Source organism: Solea solea, chromosome 2, assembly GCF_958295425.1.
Source record: "Solea solea chromosome 2, fSolSol10.1, whole genome shotgun sequence".
Classification (NCBI taxonomy): Eukaryota; Metazoa; Chordata; class Actinopteri; order Pleuronectiformes; family Soleidae; genus Solea; species Solea solea.
The window spans coordinates 17,056,530-17,071,352 of record NC_081135.1 but is presented as its reverse complement, the minus strand read 5'-3'; positions in this window follow the sequence as shown (position 1 = coordinate 17,071,352).

The following is a 14,823-nucleotide window of genomic DNA, read 5'->3' as shown; positions in this document are numbered from 1 at the left end:
TGTCAATGTCAACTTTATTTATATAGCAAATATAAATGGACCCTCATGAGGGTTTCAGCACCTTATTTGTAATCCTAAAACATTGTTTTAAGATCACAAATGTCAGGGCTACCCAAATGTGTTTATCATCCACATGCTACTGTTACATAAAGTCAGAGATCTGCTCTTTCACTGCTGCTGGGTTTTTTAAAGCTAAATTAAAGCACATTTTATTTTATTTGGCTCCAGTGGATTACAAGGGAAGCTATAATTATTTACCTGCTGAAATGGTGAATTGCAATATCAGAGCTCTATTGATTATAGTTGGTTTTTCTTTTGTTTTTTTTCATTCACCATGCACATAAAACTCAGATTCAAAAAAGCTCAGAGTTGATTGAACTGACTCAGACAAGCAGTGTCTGTTTTTGGAAACAAAAACTAAACCCTGCGTGGACACACAGAGGATGCTTGTCTTGTTGGGCTCCACGTGAGCAAACCTTTTGTGTGATGAAATTTACAAGTCATCAGACATGCAGCTGTATTTTGATGGTCTTGCAAAGAAAGGCAAGCATCTCAACCGTTCCCATCAGGCTAAATTACAGGCAAATAGATTGCTCTTCATGTGGTCATTCAAAATATTGCTGTACAATTTATTAAATTGACAGTAACAGTTACATCCTTAAAACCTATAAAAAGTGTATTCATAAATCGTCGATGTTCATCTGATCTTTTCTTCATTCAGTGCTGTAGGACTGCTCTTCATTTGTTTTGCTTAAGTTCATTATTATTATTATTATTATTATTATTATTATTATTTAAGTTTAATTCAGATTTTTTATTTATTTATTGAAAGAAAGAAAGAGACAGTATTATTAAATAAATCATTAAACACTAAATTATGAAAATCTTCAGTAAATAAAATATACCATAAGAAGTTGGTAATACTCACATCTATTTAAATATTACTTTCACATTATGGTGTGTTGATGTATATTTGTTTACTTTTTCTCCCTGTGCTCTTTCCCTCCCTTCCTGCTGTGTTTTCTCCTGCTGAGCCTGGGCGTGGCTTCTGCTGGCAGGAGATCTCTTGGCTGCACACCTGCAACACATCATCATCATCACCTACTGCTTTTTTCTCCATGCGTTGCCAGAATGTTCCGCTTCCTCAGTGGTAACGTACGGCTGACATAAACTCAACTGTGCATCTCCTAATCTTTCCCCTGTGTTCTTCTGTTTCAGACCATATGTCTCCAGAGCTCCTGCACCAGCACCACACTGTCCACAAAAGCCTCAACATAATAAATCCTGCTTTAACCTGTCTTCCATCTCAGCGTCTGCATTTGGGTTCAGTCGACTAGACCTTTGGAAAACACAACAACTCAGTCTATATTAAAACAACTAAAAACTGGACTTATGTTTCACATTTTGCCAACTTGTATATTGAGATTTCCAACATTTCCAAAAATTATTTACACTTCGAGCACACAGTCCATTTTTTTCACAGCGCATACTGTTAAATGACTTCATGCAACAACTGTAAGCTCAGGAGCTCACGATGGCTGCAGCCCTCAAGAAAACGTTTTGTGTTTCTGATCATTATGTGGTATACCACAAAAACCGACTAGCCTAGCAACTAAACAAGTAATTTTTTTTTTTTTTTTTTTTCAATTGTCTATTATCTGAAAACACACAATGCATGCTTGTTTTGCTGGTTTGTTGAATTGGTTTATTTAATTGGTTTTGACTGTTTATTGATTATTTAATTTCTGCATCTTTACTGCTGCTGCAGTTGTTTTCTTATGTAATGTTTTGGTTTATGTATTGAACCCCAGACATTTAGCACAAAGTGTGGGTTTACTCCCACAGTATACCCACACAGTGATTGAGCAGCCAGTAGGCTTTCTGCTGGCCCATAATGGGTCCCATAAGGGGCCCACTTTGCTTGGTGGAGGCTGCCCACACCCTGCCCATTGTGGGTATACTTGCAGCAGGCCCACAATGGGCGTCGCAGCTCCCTCGGACACATCTTCCACCTCTCCGGACAAGCCTGGCTGTCCCCATCGTCTGCGTTATCTCAGGAGTTTGAACACCAAAAGGCGTCCTTGTACTCCCGCAGGAACGAGTTGTACAGGTGGGGATACTTCCTTCGCCAGCCTCTCATCTTTCAGATCCATAGCATTGTTTCCTTGGCGACTACGTATTCTGTGAATACAGTGCTGTTGAAATGTTTTTTCTGCTTGGTTAGCAAAACAAGCAATAAAATCTTAAAATCAGTCCTGAACCATACAAGAAGCCAGTGGAGGGAGGACAATACTTGTGTAATGTGGTCACACTTTCTTTTTTCAGTCCTGAATTTTGCACTAGCTGCAGACGACGATGATAAGACTGTTCTGTACCCACATATAGAGAATTACAGTAGTCCAGTCTCGACCAAATAAAAACATGAATAACTCTCTCAAAGTCTGTGTGGGGGAGGTAAGGGTTTATCTTTGCCAAGAGATGTAGCTGGAAACTGAACTGATCTATTTGCCCTTTAAAAAATCACACCAAGATTTTTGGCAGAAGAACAGGCAAAGGTAAAGGGCCAAGAGCGTTATCCACTTAGTCAGGTCTTCCAAAAACAAACATTTCTTTGAAGAATAATCTTGTGGAGAATAAAGTACTTATTGCAAGCGTATAAATTGTAACTGAGCACAGATATGAAGGTTGCACAGATGTCTCAGTCTGCTCGCTCTCACTTCAGGCTGGACTGTTCACTCACAGTACTGACTTGTTCCCAGTGGCAGGTTCAAAGTTGCAGAGCAATCATCTTGTCAAGCCGAAATCCATGACGTGTTTCCGTTTGAAAAATATCCATTAAGAGCAAAGACAATTTACCAAATATAAAAAGAGAGCAGATAAAAATGCAAGCGAGCGGTCAAGCCTGAAGTGAGAGTGAGCAGACCGAGACATCACTGAGTCCTTCATATCTGAGCCCAATAACAATTTATATTCTCACAATAACAGCTTCAACCTCAACAAGCTTATTCCTCGCCTCTCAGTTTTGTTTATATATTGTGTGCACTCCCATAATAAAGAAACAACGGCATACAAATACATACATTATTTGCTCTTGCCATTACACTAACCACACAAATCAAATTCCAGAATGACTTGATGAGTGTGGCAATCAGAATTTCTTATCAAGGAACACATGTGCATTAAATAATGAATCCTCATGTGGTCTTCTTTCTTTCAGATCAAGGGGCAAAGCCAGCGCAGGACACAAGTGAATTTTTCAGCTGCCCAGTGTGTGGAAAATTCTTTTTTGTTTACTTTGAATACAAAAATGCAAATTAATACTAAGCCACTTTTGTGATTTTACTGCCCTCTAACTAACTGAGAGTGACACTGGAGTAAATAACACAACTACAACAACTACAACAATTTATAGTGTTACATTTGTATCAATAATAGAGAGCACAGGCTACTCCAAGGTGATGGGAGGGGGGCTCCAAATACAGTTCTGCTTAGGCCCCCATAAAGGCTCCCTGTCCAGAAGTTAAACATGAAAATGAATTCACTAAACAGAATGAGAAAAATTACTTTGCAGAGTCAGAGTCAAAGCCACTGGCTTGTCCTGTGCTTGGAAATGTGGGAGACATTTGATTGCGTCAGTGTGTTTTTGTGTCTCCTCTCCAAACCGATCTTATTTCCCCGCTCTTTGAGTAAACAGCCCATATCTCTGGCAAGGAGCCATAATTGATTGGTCCTTCTTTCTCAGACTACTGTGCTGCTCTGCCCCTTGTGACGGCATTCAATCCATCCTCGCTGCCCATAACGCTTCTTTCACATTTTGCTGACAAATCACCTGACCATGAGGAAACTGCGACCAAGATGAGGACCCTTTGTATTAAAACTACAAAAATGATTGGCAGCTTTAACGAGATTAGTGAGGTCACTCAGATTCATACTATAAAAAGTCAGCTGCAGCTTCGGAGAAATCATTATACCACTTATTGTTATTGGAGGACACAATCTGCTTTGTCCTTTGTAAGCACTTATTAAATGTATTTTTGTTTTGTCCTGAAAATGTTCAATAAAATCCCAAGAAGGTATTGAGAAAGAGTGTCATTAAAATGCAGCATGTGTTCTCTGATATTTCTTGAGCCGATACAACAAATCTAAATCATTTTGTAAAGTTAGGCTAGAGCTTTACCAAGGTCACTGCCTCTATAACCACATATTTGATAATAAAGCAAGTCATCACACAAAAAAAAATGTGGCTGTTATTCAAATCCGTCAATAAGTTAAACCTTGCATTCAAAGTGATTAATTCCATCGTGGATGAGTTTGAATGTGACTAAAAATTCACCTCCAGCAGACACAAGAGGACATGCTGCATGAGGTTTTTATCATAATAGCATCACTGGTTTGAGGTTTAGGTTGGATTAGGTTAGGTTAAACTTTATCATTCACAAAGTGGAAATTGCCTTTGGCTCCACATAAGTAGTAGGCAGGATCACTTGTTAAAACGATTGAGGGTTGAGTTTAGCCTCACCTGCAGAAAAAGTATGGTGCACACAGCTTGGGACATGGTGTGAAGCGTAATAATGGAAGTGTGTTGAGACGTTAATTTGACATATACTGTAATGGTGAACAAATGCGTGACTTAGCAAATAAATGTTTCAGTTGCAGTATCTGTCTTACTTTATATGAAATAGTAACACAGGAACATCACTTCCAGCAAAATGTCAATGCCTGAAAAGATGAGCAGTCACATCATTCATTTTGCTTCAAACATGTTCAGTGTTCTCATCTCACAGAAGCTGTACGAGGTGATGCACATGGAAAGTTGAGATTAGATGTGAACGAGAAAAGAGCAGTGCTTGGGTGAAACAAGGCAGGCAAACTGTGTTCAATTTCCCATGTCTTTTTCAAGATATGGGTTTTATGCTTAACACATCAGTCATCAAGATTTTATTATTAACAGTTTTTCTCCACAGTCAACAATACACTATTGTAAGAACAACATACTGTAGGTGTTCCTGTGCTGTCCGGGCAGATATCAGGCTGAGCAGAGAAGCCCTTATTATCATTATTATTAGTAGTAGTAGTAGTAGTAGTAGTAGTAGTAGTAGTAGCAGTATTAATATTATTAATAATAATAATAATAATTAAAATGACAATAATAATAATTTTAGGGACACATCTTTCAAGGAGTCTCTCTATCCTCTTTTTATTTTCTCTCCTCCACCTCTCTCTTTCTCTCTCTCTCTCTCTGTCGCCTCATGTCTTCCCTGAGGAGGTCGATCAGTGCATCCTCCCTGTCCCTCTTCCTTTTCTGTTGCCTCCTCTGAGGTTCTGGTCTGATTGGGTCCTCCTCATCATCTTCATCCTCTTCCTCCTCCACACTGTCCTCCTCTTCACCCACTGCTGAACTTGACCCTGGTCTGTCCTCAGCGATGGATGGGATGGAATGCTTCTGTCCCAGCACCTCATCCATGAGAACACACCAGGGCCAAGTTGCAGCAGTGGGCTTCCCGATCACTCCTTCCCCTTCCCCTGACCCTGGACACTTGCAATCCTGAAACAGAGGATTCAATTATTGAAGTCAACAAAAACAGCATTGAAAGAAATTTTAAAAAGTATAATATTAATGCCCTTGATAAAACAAATATAATGTAAAACACTGAACAGACTTATCAAACTAATATACATACTATATCCGTACTTAATTTATTTTTTTAAGTTGTCCCAGTTTTTTTAAGTTGTTAAGTTTTTTTTCCTGCATGGCCATTCTTTCCAAAATAGTACTATTCAGAGACAAACGACAACAGGGGCCTACGTCGCTGCTGTGATGCATTTTGTCGACGTACGGCCGACAAATCCACACTCCGTAGGGTCCAGTCCCTGGAAGGGGACACGGTTATTGTTTGATGTACAACAGAGCTAGGTCTTAACATAATTTTATGTGATAGTGTACTGGAGAGTAATAGCAGTTTTTCACCCCCTGGATGTAATTGAGCATGTGTCCAATTGCTGGTCCCAGTGAGCTTGGAGTTAACGTGCGCATTAGACTGCAGGGGCCCCAGCTCCAAGTGTGGACTCACTGGTTGAACTGACTCTGAGCAGTTCTTCAGGAACACTAAGTCGGTACGCACGTCAAGCCGCTGAATCAGCTGCAGGAGTTAGCCAGGCTGATCACTCTGAGCTCCAGGTCAGCATGTGTGTCGGCTCACGGATCCACTGTCTGCAGGTGGGAGATTGCCGTTGGAGTCGAACCGAAATTAGTCTGCTCTTGGCCATCATTTGTTCAGGAACCACACCAGAGGAACCAGCGACCCGGCAGGATGTAGCCACAGAATGTATTGTGCATTTAATTGTAAGGCTGTCCTGGCGTGTTGTAGTATTGGTGGGTGTGATAGCCAGGCAAACACTTTAGCACTAGTAGCTAGGCTATGTGGTGTTGTGATGCTAGCTGCAGCATCCAACCTAGTTGTGGAGGTTGGGCTAGCTGCAGTAGCTGTGCAAAAACTTGGCTGGTTGTGTCCGGTTTTTGCCTGGATTTTGCTCCATGTCGCCAGCCAGGAGAATCATGAATACGAGATACTCAGGCATGACCATTGTTCAGGAACTGCGTGAACAGTAGGTCCAGCTGCTGGGATATTGTCGTATTTTTTGGTAACAAATGGATGCCTTGCCATACAAGCAAATAAACACAGAATTTAAGCAGCTATCCTCTTTTATAGCTCACCATGCAGAGAAGAACGACCATTCACTCTTAAATTCACACCTATGGTCAATTTAATTTGAGTGTCCAGTTGACCTAATCCAGAAAAACCCACATGCACTTGGGGAGAACATGCTAACTCAACACAGAAAAGCCCTCGGTCAGAACGGGGAATAAATATGCTCGACTTTTCTTCCATGATACTCTCATTTGTATAATTTTTATCTGTGAGGTGCTTTTGGAGAGGATTGAGAGACTTTTCAGGATCTCACCAACAATACAACCATCAAAAGCAAAAAATGTTGTCACTCTGACTCAAATCAATAACTTTGCCGAACATAAAGCCAGAAGGAAAATATTTTAAAGGTAGAAATGTACTGTTCTTTTCCACAGGTGTACTGGTTATCCATTATATGGAAGAATGATGGATATTGGCCTTTAGAATTTCTGTATGCTGCATGCTTTGATGTTATTGTTGTATTTGGTGCTGGAACAGTGCAACCTCTGCAACCGCAGTCAAGATTGATTGATGATGCATTTATTTATGCATTTGCTGTGTACACAATGATTTTTTGATTATGATACTATGATACTATGAACTATGATTTTTTTTAAGAGATTGTGGAAAAGAGGTGAAGAAACGTGTTCCAGCTGGTTGGAATGGGTGGAGAAAAGTGTCAGGGGTAATGTGTGATTAAAGAGTATCAGCCAGAATAAAAGGAAAGATATACAAGACATTGGTGAGACCAGCGATGCTGTATGGTCTAGAGACAGTGGCACTGAGGAAAAGACAGGAAGCAGAGCTGGAGGTAGCAGAGATGAAGATGTTGAGGTTCTCTTTGGGAGTGACGAAGACGAATCCCAAGCCCTGGTGCCAATGCCATTTCAATGCAGTCTGCTTATCAGTCACTCAATATCCATGCCCCAATATGTTGATCATCTTTTTTGCAGTATTTGTGCCTATGCATTTAAATGGTTTGTACTGACTGTTTTACTGAGCAATGTATTAATACATTTATTAACTAATACATTTTGTTTATTTTGAACTGAAAGCACATCTCTGCCATTACTATAACTGATCTGCATGTGTGAGCCCTTTTGCCTCCAAACAAGGCTTTAGCTTGCAATATATCTTGGTGTGAAAGGCCCCAGGTTTAACATCAATACCTATATCACCAGTTGCCACGTATGCTATGATTTGTTTTTCCTAAATAAGATCAGTAGTGATGAAATGGATGTAAACTAGTGATTGAGACCATTAACTGCACAGATGTTATAAATTGAATGTAAAATAGGCAAATTTTCTAATAAACTTCTATACATACTAATGGAGTCACCACCATCCTCTAAACACTCGGCTGAAGAGACACATTTTGGACCAACTGCACTGTGAACATCCACATGTTGATGCTTTCAGGTTGGTATTTCTCTCTGAGGGTGATAAATACAAAATTTCTCAATTTAAAAGTTCAACTGGAAAATTTATGTATGAAAACAAAATGGGTCCAAAGATGAAACTGGACAACACGAACTGTGCAGCTCTGTCTTCTATACAGAATACATTTATAAGCTTTTTCCCATTTTACATAGGAGAGCGTGTCTGCCAAAGGCTGCAGATTTACATTTTCTCCAGCAGAATTGTAAAAATAAAATATGGAATGGAATAAAACACACATATAAATGGAGGAGAAGGTGCATACCAATAAATAAAATACTATAAAATAGAGGTGTGGTGCCCATTTGTTGTGGAACAAATATTGCATGTTTAAAGTTATGTGTCACATTTATGGATTATTTAAATTTAGGGTTCTGATGGCCCCATAAAAGAAGCTGTTCACAAGTATGTGTGTTGCTTTCCACAAGGCAGTGACTGAATATTGTTAAACCTCATGCTTGCTTTATTTAACTCATTCCCCGTTACAACTGATCAAAAAAAAAAATGAATTGGTATTTATTCCAAAATCAATGACTCGGGTACAGTTGACTTCAATAGGAATACAAAAACCAGGTTTTCTTCTTTTGGCTTCTCTCTTTAGCGGTTGGCACAGTGGATAATTTTGTGCTGTCCCTGTGCCCCTGTGTCCCTTCTGTTACACCAATTGTCCTAATGTCCTCCTTCACAACATCCATGAATCTTCTCTGTGCTCGTCTTCTTTTCCTCCAGCCTGGCAGCTCCATTTCAACATCCTTCCAATATAATCACTGTCTGTCGTATGCATCGCAACCTTGTCTCTGTTGCTTTATATCTAAACCGTTCAACCTGAGCTGTCCCTTGAATACAATGATTTCTAAATCTGTTCATGCTGGTCACTTCCAACAAAAATCATCTTCAGCATCTTCAGCTTTGTCACCTCCAGCTACACCTCCTGTCTTTTAGACAGTGCCATCGTACCAATATCATACACCAACGCAAGTTGCATGACCATCTTGTAGACCTTCCCTTTCACTTTTGATGCTATCCTTCTGTCACACATCACCCCAGACCCATCACCTCTCACTCCAACCTGCCATCACTCTCTTCTCCACCTCTCTTGTGCACTGTCCCATTACTTTGGATGGCTGACCCCACCACCTCTACCATGAATCCCTGCATCTTCACCGTACCACCTGTCTCACTGTCATTCACACACAGGTGTTCCGTCTTGCTCTTACAAACCTTCTTTTTTTTTTAACTCAAAGTTGTATTATTCAGTTTTGCACATAATACGGCTTGTTGGATTTTCAGAATATGAGTGAGTCTTTCCATATCAAATATTTCTTCCACTGTATCCAAACATCCCTTCAAAGTCGGAGGGTCCTCTTTACACCATTTCCTGGTAATTGCCTTCTTGGCTGCTGCCAGCAATACTTTGACCAAATATCGGTCTTCACACTGAACATTTTCCCTTGTCAGGTTACATAGGTACATAATCTCACACATTTTCTCATTTGTGCACATTCCCAAAAAACATGTGTGTGATCTGCATTTTGCTCCCCCACCATGCTTCCCACCGTTGAATTCAGATATTCATTTTGCTTTTCCCCTATTGCTGGTAGATCTAATGAATTTAGGGAGTTTCTGATTGATTCCTTTGCTGCCGGCTGTGCATATAACCCTTTGTAATAGTTTTTGAATATTTTATCTATTTTATCTCGTTCAAATTCTAGTGTTTTGTTTGTGGGGTCTATAATTTTGTTGATTGTATTCTTGAGCTGTTGCTTCCTTATTCATTAAGCTAATATTTGTGTTGCTTTGGAGCCTGATTCATAGTATGTTTGTTTAAGGAATCTAATTTTTCTTGCTACTCAATTTCCTAGAATCTCATTCACTGTTGTCTTCACATCTTGGATTTGTTGGAGAATGCCTGGGTCATTTTTAAGTTCTCTTTTTTTTTTTTTTTTTTTTTTTAAATAATTCTAACCTAGCTTTCTTAAGGAATGCTGTTGTTGATATGAGTTTTCCCCACATAACTGCTGGCATCCTGAAGAATTGTGTTATCTACTTCCCTATTATCATTCTTTTTTCTGTATAAAATGCATTCCTTTTTTAATCTCTTTGACAAATCCTGGATCATTTAGTGTGCCGACATTCATTCTGTATTTCTTTTCCTTCTGTTCAAATTTAGTGTTAGGTGGAGGATGCTATGATCTGATAGATCTGCAACCCCTATCTCATACTCTTCTACTCTAAATCTATTGACTACATTGATGAAAAAATAATCTATTCTTGTATATACTGCATGAGGAGCTGAATAAAAGGTATAATCCTTCTCAGGTAGATGTAATGCCCTCCAAATATCCATAATTCCCAATTCTGACAGTATCATATTTATATCTCGAGCTAATTGTATTTTACTGCTTTTTTTTTGTACTATTTTTGTCTATAGTCTGATTAAGTGAAGTATTAAAATCGCCTCCACATATCAATATCCTTTTGGTTTCCTGAGCAATAACCTCAAATAACTTCTTAAAAAAAAACTTTATCACAGTTGCACAGAAATTTACAAATTACTTTTCCCCTTTTGATTGGATTGGTCAACCCGTTTACATTGAGTCCTATATTCTGTCTCTATTCCATCACCTTGCACAGTGGTGGGCGGGCCACCAGTTTGACACATGTGCCCTAAGCCCATGTACTTGTTGGAAGAGGAGGGGAAAATCCTCCATGTCCTTGTCTCTAGACGGTATACTACTACATAATGTGTATAATAATACTACAAAAAATGAAACAAAACAGAATACAAGCCTCCCAAGTTTTGCATTGTATCACAGTTTCTTTTTTAAAAATTAAGTTATGAATAGAGTATTGTGCTATGGCAAATTATCTCATTATAATTTCAAGACTATTTTAGGATGCTGACTCACTCACAACTCTACCTCATGTGTCTCAGGTGTTCACTGTGTCCTCGATTCTCCGAAACTCCAGCAACTTTGCTATTACGCGCTGAGATAACACTCTTTGTGGTGCTGATTCTCCGACACGTTGCCATTGCAACGTTATATCCAATCCTCCATAGTGCATGCCTTCTTCATCCGCACCTCCATTCCCCTTTTCCTCAAATCTTTTGCTGCCTCTTGCAGACTGTCATAAAGCCGAAGCCCTTCAGTCCAGTGGTTTCTGATCCGTGTTAGGGGCGCCTGGAACCATATGCCATTATCCTTCAGTCTTTTTAATTTCAGTGGGGGCGTTGTTTAATCCGTTTCTGCCAGGCCTGTCTCAGAATCATCGCTTTCATGTCGAAGAAGTTGACAATTATGGATTATTGTGTTCTTCTTTGAGAGCCACCAAGTCGTTTTTCTTTGAATGCAAAAACCATTGTCTGCTCCATATTTTAGCAGCGTTATAGATTTCTGCATCATTTCTGATACAGCACTAAGACGCAAATTCCTGCTGAATGCCATGAATCAGTCAGATCCATTGAACCATTATTTAAAGACTGATCAAAGTAAAAGACACAAAATAGTAACCACTGTAACCTTGTCACTGAACTCCATTGTGTGGAATTTTTTGATGAAATTAATGATTTGTCACCCGCAAAAATTGTTGGTTTGATCATCTAATGCAGTAAAACAACTCCTGTTTTTTTATATTCTTTTTTTTCATGAAACACACAGGTTGAGCCACACAGCTTTTCTTCCTCTTTTTTACAAGCACAAATCACCCACCCACACTCCCTCCATCATGCTCCTGAGAGAAGATTGCATGTCAAGGCATTGCAGCCTTGTTCTTGTCTGCTTGGCACGACACAAACCTTTGAGCCACTGACACATCCCTGGACCAGACACCCAGGCTTTAGAATTCACCATCACAAATACCAGACCTGACATTGCTCGTCCTGCTGCCCTGACAGCAACCCTGCAGCTCACCTCACACCTTATTAACCGTGTAAGGCATCTGCGGGGGTGCAGACAGGGTTATTTATCACATCTGTCACCTGTCTCAAAGGCCATTGTTGTCATTGCAACAACTTTGGGCTGTCAGATGCAACAATGGCACTGCAACATTCTTTCACTGAGCATGGCTGTGTTTCACTAGACTGCTCAATAGCCTTTTAATTGTAGAAATACATAAAAGTGAATGTTACTACAAACAGAGCCCCATACTTTAGGTGTAATGTAATTACATTTTGCATACCAAATGAAAAACCATGAAGAAGCCCTATATATATCAATATGTTGACAATTTAACATCAGGAGCAACATGAGGTCTTCCCCAAGGACACATCAGCATGAAGACATAGCCATGAATCGAACCCAAAACCTTCAAGTTGAAAGATGACTTGCTCTCCACAGATCCACCATCACTCCCGAAAAGCCACTTAAAGTAACTTCTTCAGGGGTCTCATGTATAAACTGTGTGTACACACAAAGAGACGGCATACGCTTGCTTTCACTCACAGACTGCATGAATAAAAATGTACTTTGTGTGGAAGTTTGCGGATCGCAGCGCAAACTCTCAAGTTTCCGTGAGAATGTGCAGTCAGGTGGAGACACTGCAATATTAAGCTGTGAAACTTATCACAGTAGTTTAAAATAATATTATTAATGTGTCTGCAGTGACAAACATGAATTATTCTGTGATAATACTGATACATCACATACATTTGAACATATGTGGATAACATCAGAGAAGACATTGAAGACGAAACTGATCCCGCACGAACACACACACACACACACGCACACACACACACACACACACACACTACAAACATGAACACACATCAGTCTATAAATGTTTTAAAAGCTCCAAAATAAAGATACGGACTCATTTGTTGTAAGAAAACTGGACTTGAATGGTGAGTACAACATTTTTTTTATCCCATTTTAATCCATACGATAACAAATTAACAGCAGCAAATTTATTCCACCACCACTGCACCTTTAATCAGAAGAGACAGGCGATGCAGGTGGGCGCTTGTCAGCCGCTGGAGACACCAGCACACTGGCATCTTCTTCCTCCCTCTTCCTCCCTCCCCAGCTTCGACAACACAATCAGTGACAGTAATACATCGTTACTCAGTGAGCTCTGTCTGCTTATTCTGTGCGTAGCGTGTGTCGATGATGACGTGTGACACAAATTCAGCTCACACGGATAAGTCATGTCTGAAGTTACATTTTTTCAGTTGCATCAATATTAATATTAATATTAATATGAGAGCAGTCGCTGTTATCCTGACATTTAGTTCCTTCGTGTTTATCACTAATTAAAAAACTACCAAAATAATCATAAATTGATGCGTTGATCGCACTTTTTCTTTTATTTTTCGTCCTTCTTTGTCTTTGTCCTAGTTCTTCAGGAAAAAGGCATCAGGTGTGTTACTCATTCACCTCCGCTCAGTTTCACGTTAGATGGGATGTATAAAGAAGAGGTGCGCAGGACTCGGCATACTTATTAATTATAGTTGTGCATCCCAATCAGACACTCTACTGGATAATTAGAAGTCAGTATCACCCAAATAAAAACTATAATTTCAACCTTCCAATTTATTAAGCTATTTATCACCAACACCTGATCACGTTCCTGTTGTGTGAGAAATATAAAAGTACCAAAGACTCACCGGTAGGGGTGGGCGGTATACCGGTGTCATAGTCAGCACCGGTGTGACATTGCGCCATGATATGGATTTTGCAATACCGTCAATACCATGATAAATCAATTTAGCGCCAATAATCTCCTAATTCTAAATAATAATGCATTACATTTTCTTCAAACGTTCAGTGGTCTGAATATCTGTCCTTATATACTGTATATCTTGTTGCAAATAAAAAAGTAAAACATATTCGGTGGTAAAAGGGGAGTGGCCATTAAATTAGCGTAACGAGCACTTGCCAGAGCTGTACACGGAGGTACGGGACAGAGTAATGAACGAAATTCGCCACCTTGACGCCTACTCGGCCACTACTGATTTATGGTCCAGCCGGACTACTGAGCCATACATTAGCCTCACCATCCACTTCATTGACAATGACTGGAAGTTGCGCAGCAGATGCCTTCAGACCGCCTTCTTCCCCGAAGATGAAGCGCGTCTGATGTGCATGACAACTGACAGCGGTGCAAACATGGTGCGCGCTCTGGAAATTAATAAATATACGAGACTCGCATGTTTTGGACACAGACTGCACAACGCTATTGATAAGTTACACTATGTAAACCTAACATTTCATATTCAGAAAATTTGTCAAGTCCTTTTCTGTTTGTATTAAAAAAAGAAAACAAAAACAAATTTAAGGCCACCACATTAGTATTGTATTGTTCGTATTGTTTAGCCGTGATTCCTCTGGGGACCGGATCAGAAAGGAAATATCAGATTAGAATATTATTAAAAAATATGTACTCCTCCCAAAACCTACCAAAAAAAAGTAATACCGTGATATTATACCGTCACCGTTCAAAAGATGAAAAATACCGTGATATTAATTTTAGGTCATATCGCCCACCCCTACTCACCGGTATCAAAAAAGGCAATACCTTGGTTTTGATTCAATGGAAGCACAGTTTTTATCTATACACACTGTGAGAATAGGAACAAAAACCTCCAACTGCAGTTTATTTTTCCATATGAACTTTTTTGTGTGCGTGCCCTGGACGGGTTCGGGTCAGGGGGGCCTGGTTTGTCCTGGTAAACCACCATCATAAATGTACAGTCTGT